This window comes from Drosophila pseudoobscura, chromosome X, assembly GCF_009870125.1.
Source record: "Drosophila pseudoobscura strain MV-25-SWS-2005 chromosome X, UCI_Dpse_MV25, whole genome shotgun sequence".
Classification (NCBI taxonomy): Eukaryota; Metazoa; Arthropoda; class Insecta; order Diptera; family Drosophilidae; genus Drosophila; species Drosophila pseudoobscura.
The window spans coordinates 49,289,078-49,304,940 of NC_046683.1; the positions used below are offsets into that span (position 1 = coordinate 49,289,078).

General features: G+C 49.9%; 1 long non-coding RNA gene across 1 annotated transcript in view; it reads right to left on the reverse strand.

The window, feature by feature from the left end:
- The window catches only part of LOC117184625 (uncharacterized), an 88,692-nt gene that overhangs the window by 20,575 nt on the left and 52,254 nt on the right, over positions 1 to 15,863 (reverse strand). The window contains exon 2 of the long non-coding RNA XR_004470032.1: positions 8,347 to 8,447. This is a non-coding gene — a long non-coding RNA (uncharacterized lncRNA). The remainder of the gene's footprint in view (positions 1 to 8,346; positions 8,448 to 15,863) is intronic.

A 15,863-nucleotide genomic window follows, 5' to 3' on the forward strand; every position in this document is an offset into this window, starting at 1 on the left:
GCAACACCTTTTACTTTCATTCAGACAAGAGTCCAGCTGCCAGCCTGCAACACACCTACAACAACAACCACACAAACAGCTCAAAAAACGGCCCGAACGAGCCCACACGCCGCTTGCTTGGCCAACGACTAAGGCTACTAAGGCGACTCCTTAGCAGGCTCATCCATTTTAAGCCAGGCCAAAAACCAAAAATCAAAAACCAAAAACCCAAAACCTAAAAGCCACCATTAGTGGAAGGAAGCCTGGAGGAGACGAACAAATGCAGACGACCATCACTCGTGCTCGTGTCGCGCAGTCGCGCAGTCGCTGTCGCTGTCGCTGTCGCCGTCGCAGTCGTGTCTCTTGACTGAATGAACGAATGACTGACTGACTGACAGACAGACAGACACTGGCTTGGCTTGGCTCGGCTCGGATTAGGGGCAAGACTGAGCACAGTACGGCTTTTGGCCAGCAACCGAAATCGAAAACGGAAAAGCAAGAGAAACAGGAACCGCCGCGGCAGCAGTGCCGTACCGCCCCTTCCCTCCCCCACCCCACGCTAACAGATGCTAACTGGCCCGAAGAGTCTGGGCCTGGTCTATGGTCTATGGGTCTGGGGTCTTTTTTTTTTTTTTTTTGGCCAGACGTGCGCCTGCTTTGCATACAACAATATGAGACACAAGACAAGACACACAACACACACACCAGAGACGCAAGAGACGCAAGAGACACAAGAGACACCAGAGACAAGCCTGGCTAAAAACGGCGACAACTATAATTAAGCTTAATTGCTGTTTAATGCGAGTCTGAGCAGCACTGTGTCGCTTTTGCTGTTGTTGCAGTTGCACAAACAGACAGCCAGCCATGCACCCACCCACGCATGCATCTCCCCCGGTCCCCGTTCCCCCGGTCCCCGGTCCCCGGTCCGCAGACCATTTCACGTATAATTAAATTAAATTTATAATGTGAAATATCAGTGCAATAAACAAACTTAAACCAGGTGTCTGCGCCACAGAGGGATACGTGTGTGTGAGGGGGGGTGGTGGGGGGCTCTGGCTCTGACTCTGGCTCTGGTTAATTGAAAAGCTCAAATCGCACTTATCTCTCGCTCGATTATGGTTTTTCGTGTGTCGGGGAAATTAATTAGCAATTAAAAATGCACCACACAATGGAGCCCAGAGCGTTGCTTCGGTTTCTCTGTCTCTGTCTCTCTCTCTCTACACCTCTCTGTTTCTCTAATCTGCTGGGAAATAATTCATATTTATAAATAGACAAACATTATTCAAAGTGTCTGCTCTCAAGTCCGAACGGTAAGGGTGGGGGGGCTGTGCGAGGGGGAGGGGTGCTCTGTCCGTGGCCCGAGAACCGTAAATTAAATCAAAATCAAAATGAAAACGATATGGTCCTATGCCTAGAATTTATAACGAAAATGAGAGCCAGAGAATACAGAAAATGAAAACAGCAAAGCGATAAAGGAAACACAACTGGTCATTGGGCGACTATTAAATGCTCTAAAACGGGGCATAGGGAATGCGAAAAACAGAAGAGTTTACGCAGCAAAAGAACAGGTCCCGTTAGCTATTTCCTAGACTTCCAGGCATAGCCCGAACTGCGGGCACCTTCGCATCACAAAAACAGTTTTCGTCAAAGTCCGAAGGCGGCAGACGAAAGCAACAAAAACATAATGCGTGCTGTCTCAGCCGAGGATGGCGCTTTGTTCTTGTTGTTGCTGCTGAGAGCGCAATAGGTGAGGAATTGGGAGAGCGTGGCGAAAGCCCACAGACGCACATACGATTCAAAAGAGAGAGATAGCGACTAGCAAAAATGCCCGAATCGGAGCAGCAGCTCGGGCATCAGCCGAGCGTAGAATGTGGGTTGTTTTTGCTGCTGGGAGAGCGATAAAAGGAAGCACAGAACGCATTACGGAGAGAGAGAGAGAGAGAGAGAGAGTGGCATTGCATGAGAGGAAATAAAGATCAAGAGATAACACCATAGCGATGCACTGCATGGCTCGAGGCTCGATTCTATCCTTAGACTCAGGCCATCACCCACTCATTGTACCCTTCCCGTTAAAGGGTAGCCAAGCCATTTGGCCAGTGAGCCGCCCACAAAAAACAGCATCGTTGACGGTTCGCTGTTGTTTTCAGGTACAACAAAAGCCACAGACGGCAGCAGCCGGCAGTTGGGGAAGTGGAGGGAAGTTGGAGGTTGGAAACCCTGGCCGTTGTCCGGCGTGTGACTCAATGCTGGCTGCACAGCTAGAGCCAGAGTCACAGCTGCAGTTGATCGACCGAGTGATCGGCTGCTGGCAATATCGATCCATGGGCAAAGCGGTGGCTGCTGTTGCATTTGGCAATGAACTTTTCAAAATCGAAATTGAGGTATACCTTAGAATGAGACAGAGAGAGTGGCACACAGAGAGAGAGAGAGAGAGAGAGAGAGAGAGGGGGGGAGAGAGGCAATGGGCTGGCTGCCAAATGCGCTGGCAATTTGACTTTGAACTCGAAGTCGCGTCGAAGTCGAGACACATTTGAAAAACGGTTTGCATATTTAATTGCAACACCTACAACAACAACAACAACAACAACTACAGTGCTGCTGTTTGCTGCAACACAATAAATGATCTGCAGCTGTTTCTGCAGCGGTTTCTTTCCGATTCTATGCCCCCGATCTGTGGCCATGTGCCTCTGTGTTCCTACGGCCGTTCTCCGCCACAATGTGGCTAATACTTACCCGTAATAAGCATAAGCATAAGCATAATAATAATCAGGCGCAAACATGGCTCTCAGTTTGGCCCAAATGGCTGCCGGGCAAATACTGTTAGCCAGTCGCAGAGCCCAAGCAGCGGCCAGGTCGTGCCGTGACAAACCTAATGACCATATTTAGCCCCATGAACCAACAATCGCGACAGCGCGACCCATTAGCGGTGCACTCTCCCCCCCCCCCCATGACTCCTCCAGGCTACAGTGCTCCAGGGCCAGGGGCAGGGGCAGCAACCTTGACAGCCAGCAGCCAGCAGCCAGCCAGCAGTGTCCGGGCCCTGCCTCTTGATTAATTGTCGGGGCACGCGACGATGCGATGCCAATCGCCATGCCCCAAGTGACAAAAATCAATGCAACTGCAAATGTGTGAGAGATGAGCACAAGTGGCAGAGCCAAGGGGCAGAGGCAAGAGCTCATAAATCTCTTTCGACCCCCGAGAGATCGAAGGAGATGTCATGTGCCCACACACCAACTGTTGCTGCTGCTGCATCCTTCGACTTCTTATCAGGATCCCACTATCGCAGAGTTCTGGGGAATGTGCAACGTGCAGTGCGTATCCGTGAAACGGAAGTTGCCCCACAATCAATCTCAATTAAAGTTGATGGCTACCGTATGATGGAACAGCGCTTAGCCCTCCCTTTTGCCCATTCGATTCTTTGTGGGGGATCCAACAGATACAGACTCCTCTCTGTGTCCATATCTTCAGTTGGGGCACAGGCGAGTGACAATCTCTGCGTTGAATTGCTCACATCCGCCACGCTGCACTGCGGCCGAAAAGGAGCCGCCATAATTTACCGCAAATATAGCTCAAATAAACGCAAACACCCAGCACACCATTCGTGGGCTGGCTGCCACCTCGGAATGGCCCATAAACAAGGCCCAAGAGCACGCGTAATTTGGCCAAAAAACACATTTCCATGCAAATGGCTAGCAAAGCGGCAAATCAGTCGCAAATGAAAAGAAGCTTACCAGTGGGGCCTGGTAAGAGGAGTCGACTGGCAATTGCGTGTTGCACAATCATTGCAGCCTACACGGCGAGGCGACTGTGTGCAACGCAACAGAAAGAACCCAAGAACATGACATCAAATGGCAAACAAAGACCAATTACATGGAAGAGACACAGCAAACAGCAAACAGCACACAAGGTACACGCGGAATCCCTAGGCCAAACCGAAAGCGGGAATGCCCTTACCAAAGATTGAGACGAGTAACGGCCAGAAATTTCGTTGGTATACGATTTTTTAGGGTGGATTTTGGATCTCCTAAAGGCCAGAAGAGAGCGTCCCTTGTCCTAGCTATTTATTGAGAGGGTTAGGCGATAGAAAACTGTCTTAAAATCTAGAGAAATGTTAGCAAACCATTGAAACATACAAAGGAGTCCTTGAAACCTTCAATTTCTTCTCTGAAAATACAGTTAACGATCTCATTTTGGCAGACTCCATCCATTTATGCCACAAAACTTAAGGAAAGGATATCGAAACCACTTAGCGATCGATTAATGGCGAATAAAGTCTGTCAAAAGTCAGTTTTATATAGCCGACCCCTTAAAGATTCAATCTCTGTGGCAAATAGCTATACAATCCTTTCATTTAGGCCAAGAAATATCCCAAAAACAGGCCCAACACTCTGCAGATTCCACCCCAGAAGAGCGGCAACCTCGACGAAGTGCCTTCCTGTGGCCTGTCACAAACGTTGCAACAAAGTCTCTCATATCCCATATCCCATTACCCCGCTGGCTCTTTGGATGCCTCTCAAACGTAGATCGCAGCACATGGGCGGGCAGCAAGGCAGCACAAAAAAAAACATTAAAGAAAACCCATAAAAAACGAAAAAAAACGAAACGAATCGAAACGAAACCCACGGACTGACTCACTCATGGAAGATGCGTTGGTCGTGGCAGTTGCAGTTGCAGTTGCGACTTGCAACCGAAGTCAGAGGCAGAGGCAGAGGCAGAGTCAAAGTCTGTCTGTTGCATGCTAAATGTTGCTAAATTCAAGAGCGGGCCAACATTTATCACACTCCGCCTATCGCCTGTCCATCCGCCCCATTGCCCCTCCCCATTACCCCTACCCCTTACCCCTCCCCTTCCCACACCCCCACCCCTTTCCCATTCCATCGCTAATTAATGATAATGTCAGAAAGAAGAGCAGAACTACCTTCCCCCTCGCCAGCCCCCCGCCCCTCTCTTTTGGCCACGTTTATCATCAGTTAACGTTTTCATTAACCATATGTCACACGCATGTCCCTGTTCCTGGGTTCCCTGTGGCAACCCTCGGGACTCGAGGCTTAAATTATGCGCCCGTGGTCGCGTGTCCTGCCACGATTTCCACGACCATCCACGACCATCCACGACCATCCGCGGAGTCCTTTTCTGATGAGTCAAAATACATACAAAAATGCATACATTTCCACCCCCCAAATGGTCACCTCTTGACCCCCCTCTCTCGCCGTGTCCCGTGCCCCATAAATTTGTTGAAGGACCATTTGGCCACGTTCCGTTCTGGGCCTCATCCAGGGCCTAAAAGGTGTTAAAATTGTGCCACAAAATGTGTGCCCTGCGACCTCTGGGGTTGGTTTTTATCACCGACTTCTTTTTGGCTTTTTCCCTGACTTTTTGGCCCTTGATTATGCCGCTGAAGTTGATGTTTTTTTTATGAGGCGCGTGCCACGGGATACAGATATTTTTTATACGATCATGACACGCCATACTCGCCTCACTTAGGGGTATATTCGTGGCATGAAAAGCGTGGAAAACCAAGGAGGGGGCCGACCACATGTGCGATTCGAAGATCGGCTCGTGGCGTACGAATGTAATCTCTTAATCCTCCCCTCAATCAAGGCCCTACCCTGCGGCACTCAATCAGATTTCGTAAGCGGGTAACCCCCTTAACCCCCGTGTATGTGCCCCACAGTTAACCCACTAAGCCAGTAACCCACTTTTGAAAGACAAAAACAAAACAAAAATTAACCACCGCTGGAATCCGCCATAAATTTGCACATCACGCCGCCTCGTACTTGGGATCTCGGACTTCAATTAGACCAAGAAACTCACGCGTTGGCCAGAAAAAGTGATGGAAATTGGCCGTCGAGGAGGCTGGGGGGGGGAGGAATCGCGTTGTTGCCATTACATAATCCATAGATTGGCCGCTGATTGATGATGGATTGATTGGCCATCAGCAGAGAGGGAGCGACAGAGAGGGAGGGAGAGAGATCAAAGAGATCACCAGGCCCCCCCTCCAAATGAGTGGAGGCATAAACTAATTCAATTGCTTTATAATTGGAGGTCCAAGGAGGCTCCGACTTCCATTGGAAACTTTTGATTTTCGATTCATTTAATGAGCCAGCTACGTGCCACACATGCGGGGGGGCACTTGGCTTAATAATTTAATGGCCATTGCCCAATAAACGCAATAAACGCCATCAACCAACCCATCATTCGATTCGTTTGCGTTTTCGATTTCAATTTCGAAAAATTGAAAGATTTTGTTATGATGTGGCGATGATCAGTTGCTTTGTGGCATGATGGATGGATGGTCTGTGGCCCACGCTAATTAGCCAAGAAGAAAAAAGCGTCAGTCCCCCCCCCCTGCCACGCTGCCACGCTGCCACACAGCCCCTCCAAAATGCTGACAAAGTCTCAAATTTATACGAGGTCTTGGGGGACGGAGGAGGTCTTCAAATGTGTGCCGTACCGCCCCGTGTCGTGTCGCGTCGTGTCCTTTGTTTAATTAGTGCACTGAAAAATTAGTCAAAAAAAATAACAACAACAACAACAAATAAAACTCCATTCCATTCCAATACAACAAAATACTTAAGCGGATTAAGCGGCGATTTATCAAAAGCAATTAAAGATCCATCCCCTGGCAACCCCTGCACCTCCCCTCCTCCGCCACACACAAAATCCCCCAAAAAATGCCTTTGGATTCGCGGAATGCCAGCGGCTGGGTTGAGGTCTGAGGATTGAGGATGACAAATAGTAGCGAAAAATGTTGGGGAAACAAAATGTTTATAATGCTGCTAAAAGCATGTTTTGTGCACGAAAGTATCTCACAGATACAGATCCGAACAAATCGGAAAGGCAGGAGGTGGAAGGCAGGCAAATGTGGGGCTAAAAACCAGGCGGCAGCGGCACAGTGGTCAAAATCTCACTAGAGAGGGGATTGCATGGAAAGTCCAAGGCAAGAGAAGATTCTACTGGAAAAACACTCCTAAAGAGGGAAGTTTTTACCAAGAGAAAGGCATTTCCACGGCAGAAAGTGGAGATGCGGCCTGCGAAAAGCATTGAAGAGGGGAAGAACCCAGGAAAACCTCTTCAGGGAGAGGCAGAGCCAAGGAAAACCTCTTCAGGGGGAGGCAGAACCCAGGAAAACCTCTTCAGGGAGAGGCAGAGCCAAGGAAAACCCCTTCAGGGAGAGGCAGAGCCCAGGAAAACCCCTTCGGGGAGAGGCAGAGCCAAGGAAAACCCCTTCAGGGAGAGGCAGAACCCAGGAAAACCCCTTCGGGGAGAGAGGATTTCCTATAAAAGATTTCCCATGTAAAAATACATTTCCTCACACTGTTGCCTCCTGTCGGCTATCGGTGGCAGATCAAAGACTATATCTTGTGGCAAGTGGCAACCCAAAAGTAGTGGCCAAAACACCCGACAAACTGCGGCTAAAGTGCGGCCCAAAGTGTGTGTGGGGGGGGGAGAGTATTTGGGGGGGCTACTAATTACCCTATGGGGAGCACTGCAGAGATACCCAGAGATACATGCCTCCTCCTGTTCTCTGCCGCTCTCCTGCTCTCCCGCTCTCTCTCAGCATGGGAGCCACAAGTGGAGCAACCAGTGGAGGCCGCAGTGGAGCAGCCAGTCGTGAGCCTCGCTTTGCGCGAAGCGTCGTCAATATTTGTCAAACTGTCAGTTGGCCTGACATTTACGTTTGATCAACACCAAGCAGCCCAGGCAGCAAGGCTGCCAGGCACCCAAAGCGGAGCATGGGGCATGCCACAGCCCATGCGAGTGTGTGCTGGACTTGGACTACTGGACTACTGGACTACCAGGAGCCGCCTCGAATGGCAGTCGGCGGTCGGCGGCCGTTTTGTGTGTTGTCGCTGACACAAAGAGATAAAAAGCAAAAACCAAGGCGAAAACTAGTGCACGTCCGAGTCTCCAGTGGACGTCCAAGTGGAAGTCTCCGCCGCAGAGACACAATTCAGCAGCAAAGGTGACACATTAACGAGGGGGCAACACAACCACAACACAGAAGGAGACACACGGGGAGGCAGGAATCGGGAGACTGGAGTCCCCCCGGCCAGCAGAGTGTTGCCTTGACGCGCTTTTGTTTCATTTCAGGGGAAAGGAGGAAGTATCTATGGCTGTTGCTGTTCAACAGATACATATCTACAGGTACATGCAACAAGTGGCGTTGTTTGGCCGAAAGTAGAGCAGCCATGGGGGAAGGAGGCGATCATTCAATCAAAAATTAACAATTCGATGACGCATTTGGTTCGAAGAAGGAAAACCCATTCAGATACCGATTTCAAGGCATATTCCACCTTTTGGGGCCACCTTTTGGGGATCTTTGGGGTCACCCCAGTTGGAAGATCTAACATTTCCAAGTCGTACCTTTATTTTGGAGTCTAAAACCTAGTCCAAAGGTCGTAATTCCATGGTTTTCCATTTCTCTGCCTGGGTTTTTCCAATAAAGCGAATCTGCAGCGAAAGATCTGCAAAACAGTAGAGAAATTATTCCAATAAATCAACTGGCATTCAGCTCAAGAGTTGCAAAAAGATATATGTATCTATAACCTTTAGGGATCGGTTGCCATTTGCCATACCTAGAATTCCCTGGACATTTTTGTTGAAGTAAAAACTCTCATTGAAAAGTTCATTTGCATTCGGAAATGAATCCTCTGTTGCTCAGAGGATCCACTGAAATCTCTTTGCCATATCTGCGGAGAGATCTCTCTGGCCACAAGTGCCACAAATCGTGGCACCTCGTTCTAGTCACCCCAATTGGCTACCAGTTCTTCAATGGATGATTTATGAGGCAGCCCCAAGCGGCAGAGATCACAGAACATAAATCATGGATGGAAATACAAGTATTTTTCACTATCATCCATACCAATGGAGGATGCCAATAGGGGGGCAGGGGTTGCGGCAGGGGCTTGTGGCACTGCAATTGATGGCAGAAATCGAAAGCCAAAGGCTGAACCCTGGCTGCCTGAATTGAGAAACCTCATTACTGATTGATTGATTGATCGAGTCTCTCTCTCTCTGTCGCACACTCTTGTGGCCACAAAAGTGCAAAAGGCCTGGACCTTGGCGATGCCAGAAATGCGGGCAAATAAACTTCCGTTGAATGCTGCGCTGCCTCTGACCACTTGGCACACTTTTGCGTGCATGCCTCATGCTGCCCCTGCCCCTGCCGCCTGCCTGCCTCCTGAAAGATAGGTGAAGTCAGCAAGGTGATTCATGCCCCCAAATGTTGGCCAAGTTCAAGCACACAGCTGGAGAGGCCAGAGCCCGCCGAATGCCGAATGCTGCGTAAGAATTTTGTTAACGATCGCGTCTCGAAGCTGGAAGAGCCACCGCGACTAGAGCTCTGGCCTCCCCTCTGCCTTTAGGGCGTGTGTGTTTTTGTGAATGAACCGAAAGCCGACCAAAGCCTCGACTCGACTCCACTGGAAGTTCAAGCCTGAGTTTCTCTCTGCGGCCTGGCGTGGCGTGGCGTGTGGATTTTTATGTTCCATCAATGAAATGGCATTTAATTAACATAATTTTTATTGATTGAAAACACCCAAAAAACACAAAAATAAAGAAAAGAAAGAACAACCAAGAAACACACAGAAAACGTGGGGAAACGAAGGCACGAGGGGGGGTACGGAGGGCCGTCGTGGCTGCTGTGGCAAGCAGTTCTTTCAACCTCAGACTTGGGCCCCAGTTCTAAGCCAGTTCTAGCCCCCACTCCTGGCCTCCATTCCTCTGGTGATTTGCATAATTCCAACATCGAAATCTTCTTCTCTTCTCTCTTTTTTCTCTTTTTTTTTCGAACAAAAGTCGCCAGTTTTGCGTGGGCCTTAATCGCTCTCGAAGGCATCTTCGATGCTGCCTAAAATATGCATGTTAAAGCGTTTGTTAAAGCGTTTGTCAAGTGTTTTTCGTGCGGTTTTTGTCGGGGTGAAATTATGATTGAAATTAAGATAATGCTGCGACGGTGCTCGGCGAGAGGTTAGTGCCTCGCATATCTGGCACGATCTGGCGATCCCCGTGCGAACGGTAGATACACACTCGTCTACCATTCAGTCACTGCATTATTCATGGCATAGCGACAGCCGGCAGACGGCAGACAGAGCGACTCTGTGCTGCGACGACATCTTCAATTTGTTGTCGAGTTGTCGGCGAATCGTTAATCGAACATCGGATATGCCAAAAACGATGATCAGCTCGCCAAGGGGGGATGGGGGGGGCCGATAGAGGGAGGTTCGAAAAGTTATGGCTCTGAAACCTGATCGCTGGGAGCATGGAAATGACATCACGCGTACCCCAAGAAAAACACCAACGAAATGAACTTTGATTTTCACTAATTTCCACACATTTTCTTTGCCTAACCGCCCCCTCCCCCTCCCCCTCCCCAGCCCCCTTCTGGCCACTGGGGCATACATTTTCCATTGCATTTTCCGTTTAATATTTTAATTAAAAGACAAACGTGAGTCGAGGTGCTGCTGTGTGCTCCACATGCCGCCACATGCCGCTGCCGCTGCCGCTGCCCCTGCCGCTTGCCGGCTGCTCTCGTGTGTGCCTGCTGCAGGTGTCGAAGGTTGTCTGTACGCCCCACCTGCTGCCACCCCTCTGGGTGCTGGGTGCTGGGTGCCTGGCTGCTGGCTGCTTTGTACATGCCGTGTTAATCACCAATAATAATTGTTAAACGAAGTGGAAGCCCCAATGGAGCAGAGCGGGGCGGAGCGGAGGCATTCGTTTCCATGAAATATGAGGCCATGCCAAAAGGATCGAATCGAATCGAATCGGATCGGGATCGGCTGAGGGGGGCTGGGGGCTGCGGCTGGGGATCGTAGATATATAGCCCCTGTTCATGCCTTTTGGCCATTTCGGTTATGCGATGAAATAATTTAAATATTTGCAAGGCAGCGGGAGCCAGCGACTGCGACTGCGACTGCGACTGCCATCTCTCTGTACTGTGGTACAGTGAACACCCCCGAAGCGTGGCTTATGCAACACACGAGGCAGGGGAGTGGGAAAGAGCAGCGTCTTAGCCAGAAACCAAGTTGACAGCCCACGCGTGGAGGCTGCCTGCTGCCTGCCTGCCTGCTGCCTGCCTGCTTATCCCCATTTACCATTTTTGGCTATCGATGCATCGGAGCAGCGACGGGGCGGGGGCAGCCACAGACAGACACTGTTGCTGCTCCACTCCTGCTGCTGCTGCTGCTGCTGCGGCTGCTGCTGCTGCCTCTTCTGCTGATGAGGCAGTCGTTGCGCAAGTCGCGCCTCCGTCTCGCCCTCGCCCTCGCCTCATGGGAGATTCTCAGATATATTTCATTTTTATGATTGTGTCGTCTATTACCAACAACCACGCACGTTTCGGCCACACATTTAGCCAGAGTGGAGTGGAGTGGAGTCTAGCCGTTCCTTAAGCCACTTTGAATCAATCCACGGCCAAAGTATATCAAAGGTTGCAGCCAGAGGTTCCTCCACTCGAAGGGTATTCCTGCCACAGGCTTGGCTGCCTGCTGCCTGCTGCCTGCCGCTGCTGCTGCTGTGTCTCCTTGTGGCAACAACATTTTGAGGTGTTGGTAATTGATTTTTGTAATATCTTTCGCCTGGCTTTCTGTTTGTGCTTTTTACTCAACAGCAAACAGGCAACAGCAAACAGGCAACAGCAAACAGTCAACAGACGACAACAACAGAGGACAAACTTCCGAGATGCATCTGCGACATCCGTTGCAGCATCAGCGGCAGCAGCAGCCATGGCGACTGCAACAACAACTGGCAACAGGCCAGAAAGGCATGGAGACTCGTTTGATACCCTTTCGGAATGGAGCAGAGCACCCCCACAGAAATCTATGGTTTTTGGGCCCCAACGAAGGGGAGTCCCCCCTTTTTGCGACCTGCCCCCCACAGGCCATATACCCGCTCTCTTGGAAGAGTATTCTCCAACAACAGACAAAAAGAAGGCGCGCAAGCGTGCGAATTCAATTGCTCAATTGTGGAGCCTGCCTCGCCGCTGCCCCTCGTGCCATGTTGCACACACCTCTCCGATCTTGCCACCCCCCCCCCCCTGGTTGCACCCCCACGCCTGTGCAACATTTTCGTCGCTGGCTCTGTGTTGCTCCCTTTGTTTGGCCGCCAAGAGAAGCGTCTTTTATTGATTTCTGTGGTTTAAAACTTAAGCTTTTGTTAAACAGCAACAACAACGCTTTTGTGGGGGGTAGGGGGGGAGGGGAGGGGGTAATCCACCCCTCTACCCGCGCTTGATCGCCTTCGCCAGTTTTGGGGGCTTACAAGTTATTGTTTTGCTGAAAAATGAGTCACATTTTCCAAAGAGCTTTTGCAAATCGTGGGAAATCATTCACAAATCTACAAAGCGAATAGTTTTTGGTGTGGAAAACACACACACACACCCGCATCGGAAAAGCCTAAAGATATCCATCGCCAGACAAAAGATACAGATACAGAGAGAGACAGAGACGGAGACGGAGACAGAGAGGGAGACAGAGACAGACTCTTGGGAAATCGAAATCGAAATCTTATTCGAGTCGCTGAGTGTCTGAGTGTTTGAGTGTTAAATTCTGATTAGTTAGCATTTACGAGTACCTAATATTCATGAGTATATTCATCATAAATGACATTTCAAAGTCTCCGACTCCGACTCCAACTCCGAGTGGCGTCTGGTGTCTTGTGGCTGTGGCACACATTGTGTGACATGTCAAAGTCTCGGCTAAAGTTGCAGTTGCAATTGCTGCTCGCACAGCGGTGGCTGTTGTCCGACCAGCATGACACTTTACACACACAATAAATCAATGGCAAATCCAAATGGCAGGAAACACCTAAGAGAAATCAAACAGAAATCAAAGCATCGACGCCTGGCACTGCCACTGGCCCAGCGAAGAAGCCAAACGGAAGGAAAAGTACTGGCCGTGGACCGCCTCCTGCTGCTTTTTGGGGCTGCAACATGCCACCAGCTGCTCGGCCTGTTGGCTAATTGGCCAGCAAATTGGTTAATTGAACAATTGCTGCTGCCATAAAACGATCCACAAATCTATCCATAAAAATGGAGTAGAAAATGGATCATGCGAGGGCAGGGGGGGGGGAGCATTAGAGACAATGCAAATTGGAGAGGCGCTGCTGCCGAGCAAACCCAATAAATTGCCAAATGTCGGACGCACACTTTAATTAAAGCTACTTGGATGCTCCTCCAGCGATGATCCGCACCACAGATCGTGCCTCAGAGTCCGCCGAGTCGCGGCGAGGCTGTAACTCACTCTTGCAGCAACAGGCGGCAGCAACAGGCGGCAGGCGGCAGGCGGCAGCAACAGGCCACTGCTGGCTGTTTGCTGGAAATTTATGTATGCCACACATTGATCGATTGTTAGTGCAAAAGTTATATCATTCAACAATTATAAAAAGGCTAAGAGTGGGGTAGAGAGGGGCAGAGAGGGGCTGACGGGTGCAGAATGGGGCAGAGATGGACAGAGCGGGGCAGAGAGGGGCACAGAGCGCTGCAGAGAGGGGCAGAGAGGGGTAGAGAGGGGCAGAGTGGGGCAGAGAGGGGCAGAGAGTGGTGCAGAAAGGGGCAGAGAGTGGCAGAAAGGGGTGCAGAGAGGGGCAGAGTGGGGCAGAGAGGGGTGCAGAGAGTGGCAGAGAGGGGCAGAGTGGGGCAGAGAGGGGCAGAGAGGTGCAGAGAGTGGCAGAGAGGTCTCTGGCAGAGACAAAGAGAGCCGGGGGGAGGGCCCACGAATTACCATTGACAAATTAATGACTGCCGGAGGGGTGGGGGAGGGATTTCAATGGAGAAAATTGAGATCAGTGGAGAAATGATGTCAAGCACTTGGGCCCCGGCTCCCCGAACGGTAGCCTGTGTGCCGACGCCTTGTATAGGGTTTCATCGCAACGTAACGGACATTAATTTTAATATTTTTTCAGAGGCCACACAATCTCTGCATCTGTCTCTGCCTCTGTCTCCGTCTCCGTCTCTTTATAGAGATACAATGGAAAATCAAGACTGAAAGCCAAGTTCCAAAGAAACACAAATAAAAGTACGGCCGGACGAGCGACCGTCTGTGCATAATCTTGGGGATCAGAAAGCTACGTCATAAAGCGTGCTGGAATTTTTTTTTTGTCATCGAGAGATCGGACATCAGTCATCGCCAGAAAACAAAAAAAAAACCAAAAAGAAACCCCAAAAGCAATTCATTTTATTTTCTGTGTTTTTTAATTGACAGAAATAAAAAATAATAAAAACCCCATCATAAATGTCATAAAAATTATTCGGGAAAATCGAACGGGGTGGTGGGGGGGGAGGGGAGGGGAAAAGTGTCTCCAAACAGTGTCTGTCTGTTGTTTGTTGTTGCCACGGTGGCATATTGATATTTCGTTCAGAGGGAAATTTCTTTCACTCTCACGAGTAGGAGATGGGGGGCGGTGGGGGGGGCACCTTCGTTAGCTGAAAGTCTGTCAAATGGTCAACAAATCAGAGACACAGCAGCCACAAAACGTAGCACAAACAGCAGCCAAACAGCAAATGTGGTATGTGGCATGTGCACCCCTCCAGAGCTCGCTGGTAACTAAAGTGTGTAAATATTTGTTTAATTATGCTTCAGAGTGCCTGCTCTGCTTGAGAGTTGTTTGCGGAATGCAGAGGCAGGCTCCCCCCCCTCCACCACCACGGGAAAGTGCCTGCCACAGATCTCGATAGACTCTGTAATCCCCGAAATGGTCTAGCATTTAATTTAAACATTTTCCCAAGAAATCCAAAGAAATCCGTAGAAATCCAAAGCAATCCCAAGAAATACGTACAAATCGATTTGCGGGGGCAAAAACGTATCAATTATTGCATTCATAGAGCGGGGGGCTCCCCCCCTTCCCCCTCCAGTGCGGCGGCGGCGGCGGCTCCATTCGTGGGGCTAACAAATGTCTGGGCCATTAGGAAACGTTTGGCGTTTAATGTGTTACAAATATTTCATGGATTTTTGGCTCTTCGGGCTCTCCCCCTCTCTCTCTGTCTCTGTGTGTCTGCCTCCTCTTTTTTGCGGTCTGCAACATTGTGTTTTGTGTCTGCAAATTACTGGGACATATTTCTGCTACCCATCGTTCGGGGCATGCTCTGTGTGCCCCCCCAAATGCCATTATATGCCGATAAAGCCCGATGCCTGCCGGCAATTATTCATTTCCTGCGGTTGCCGGAGGCGGAGGCACCGGCCAGTGGTCTCCGAGATGCGTTTTGACCCACTAAGCCCCGCCATAGATCTGTCTCTCTGTTGCTGCCATTTGGTGGCCTTTTTTTGTTTGTGCGGAGCTGCCTTTTTGTGCCGCTGCATTTGTTGCCGTTTGTCGCATTTGCAGCCCATCAAATTGTCAAAGAAACGACGGCTACAAGAGGCAGCAGCAGCAGCAGCAGCAGCGGCAGCAGCGGCAGCCGACAACTGGAGGCAACAATAGACAGAAAAGCACATCAGGCCACATCCAAAAACAAACAATATATCTTGCAACACGAGTCAACTGTCGGTTTTTATTGTCGTCCAAAAAAAAAAGAAACCCAAACAAAAACAGAAACAAAAACATTTCTTTGTTATTTCTTTTTGTTTTTTTCGGCAAAACAGAAATTTTTGCATTGCAAATTGCCCGGCCACAGCGGCAGAGGCAGCGGCAGCGACAGAGGCAGCGACAGCGACAGAGGCAGTAGGAAAAATGTTTGCAGCGGAAAAACTCATAAAAAAGCGATACAGTGCTGCAGGGGCCTTCCACCGATTTTCGAAGCTCATTTGAAAGTCAAATAACTCTCGGGTCGAATGTGGAGCCACAGATCACAGGGAAAAGCTGAGCGGAAAAGCCCCGAAAACTATTGCCCAAAAAATCAGCGACAGGCAGGGAATCGTGGACAGGGACATGGACAGGGAGATACTCTA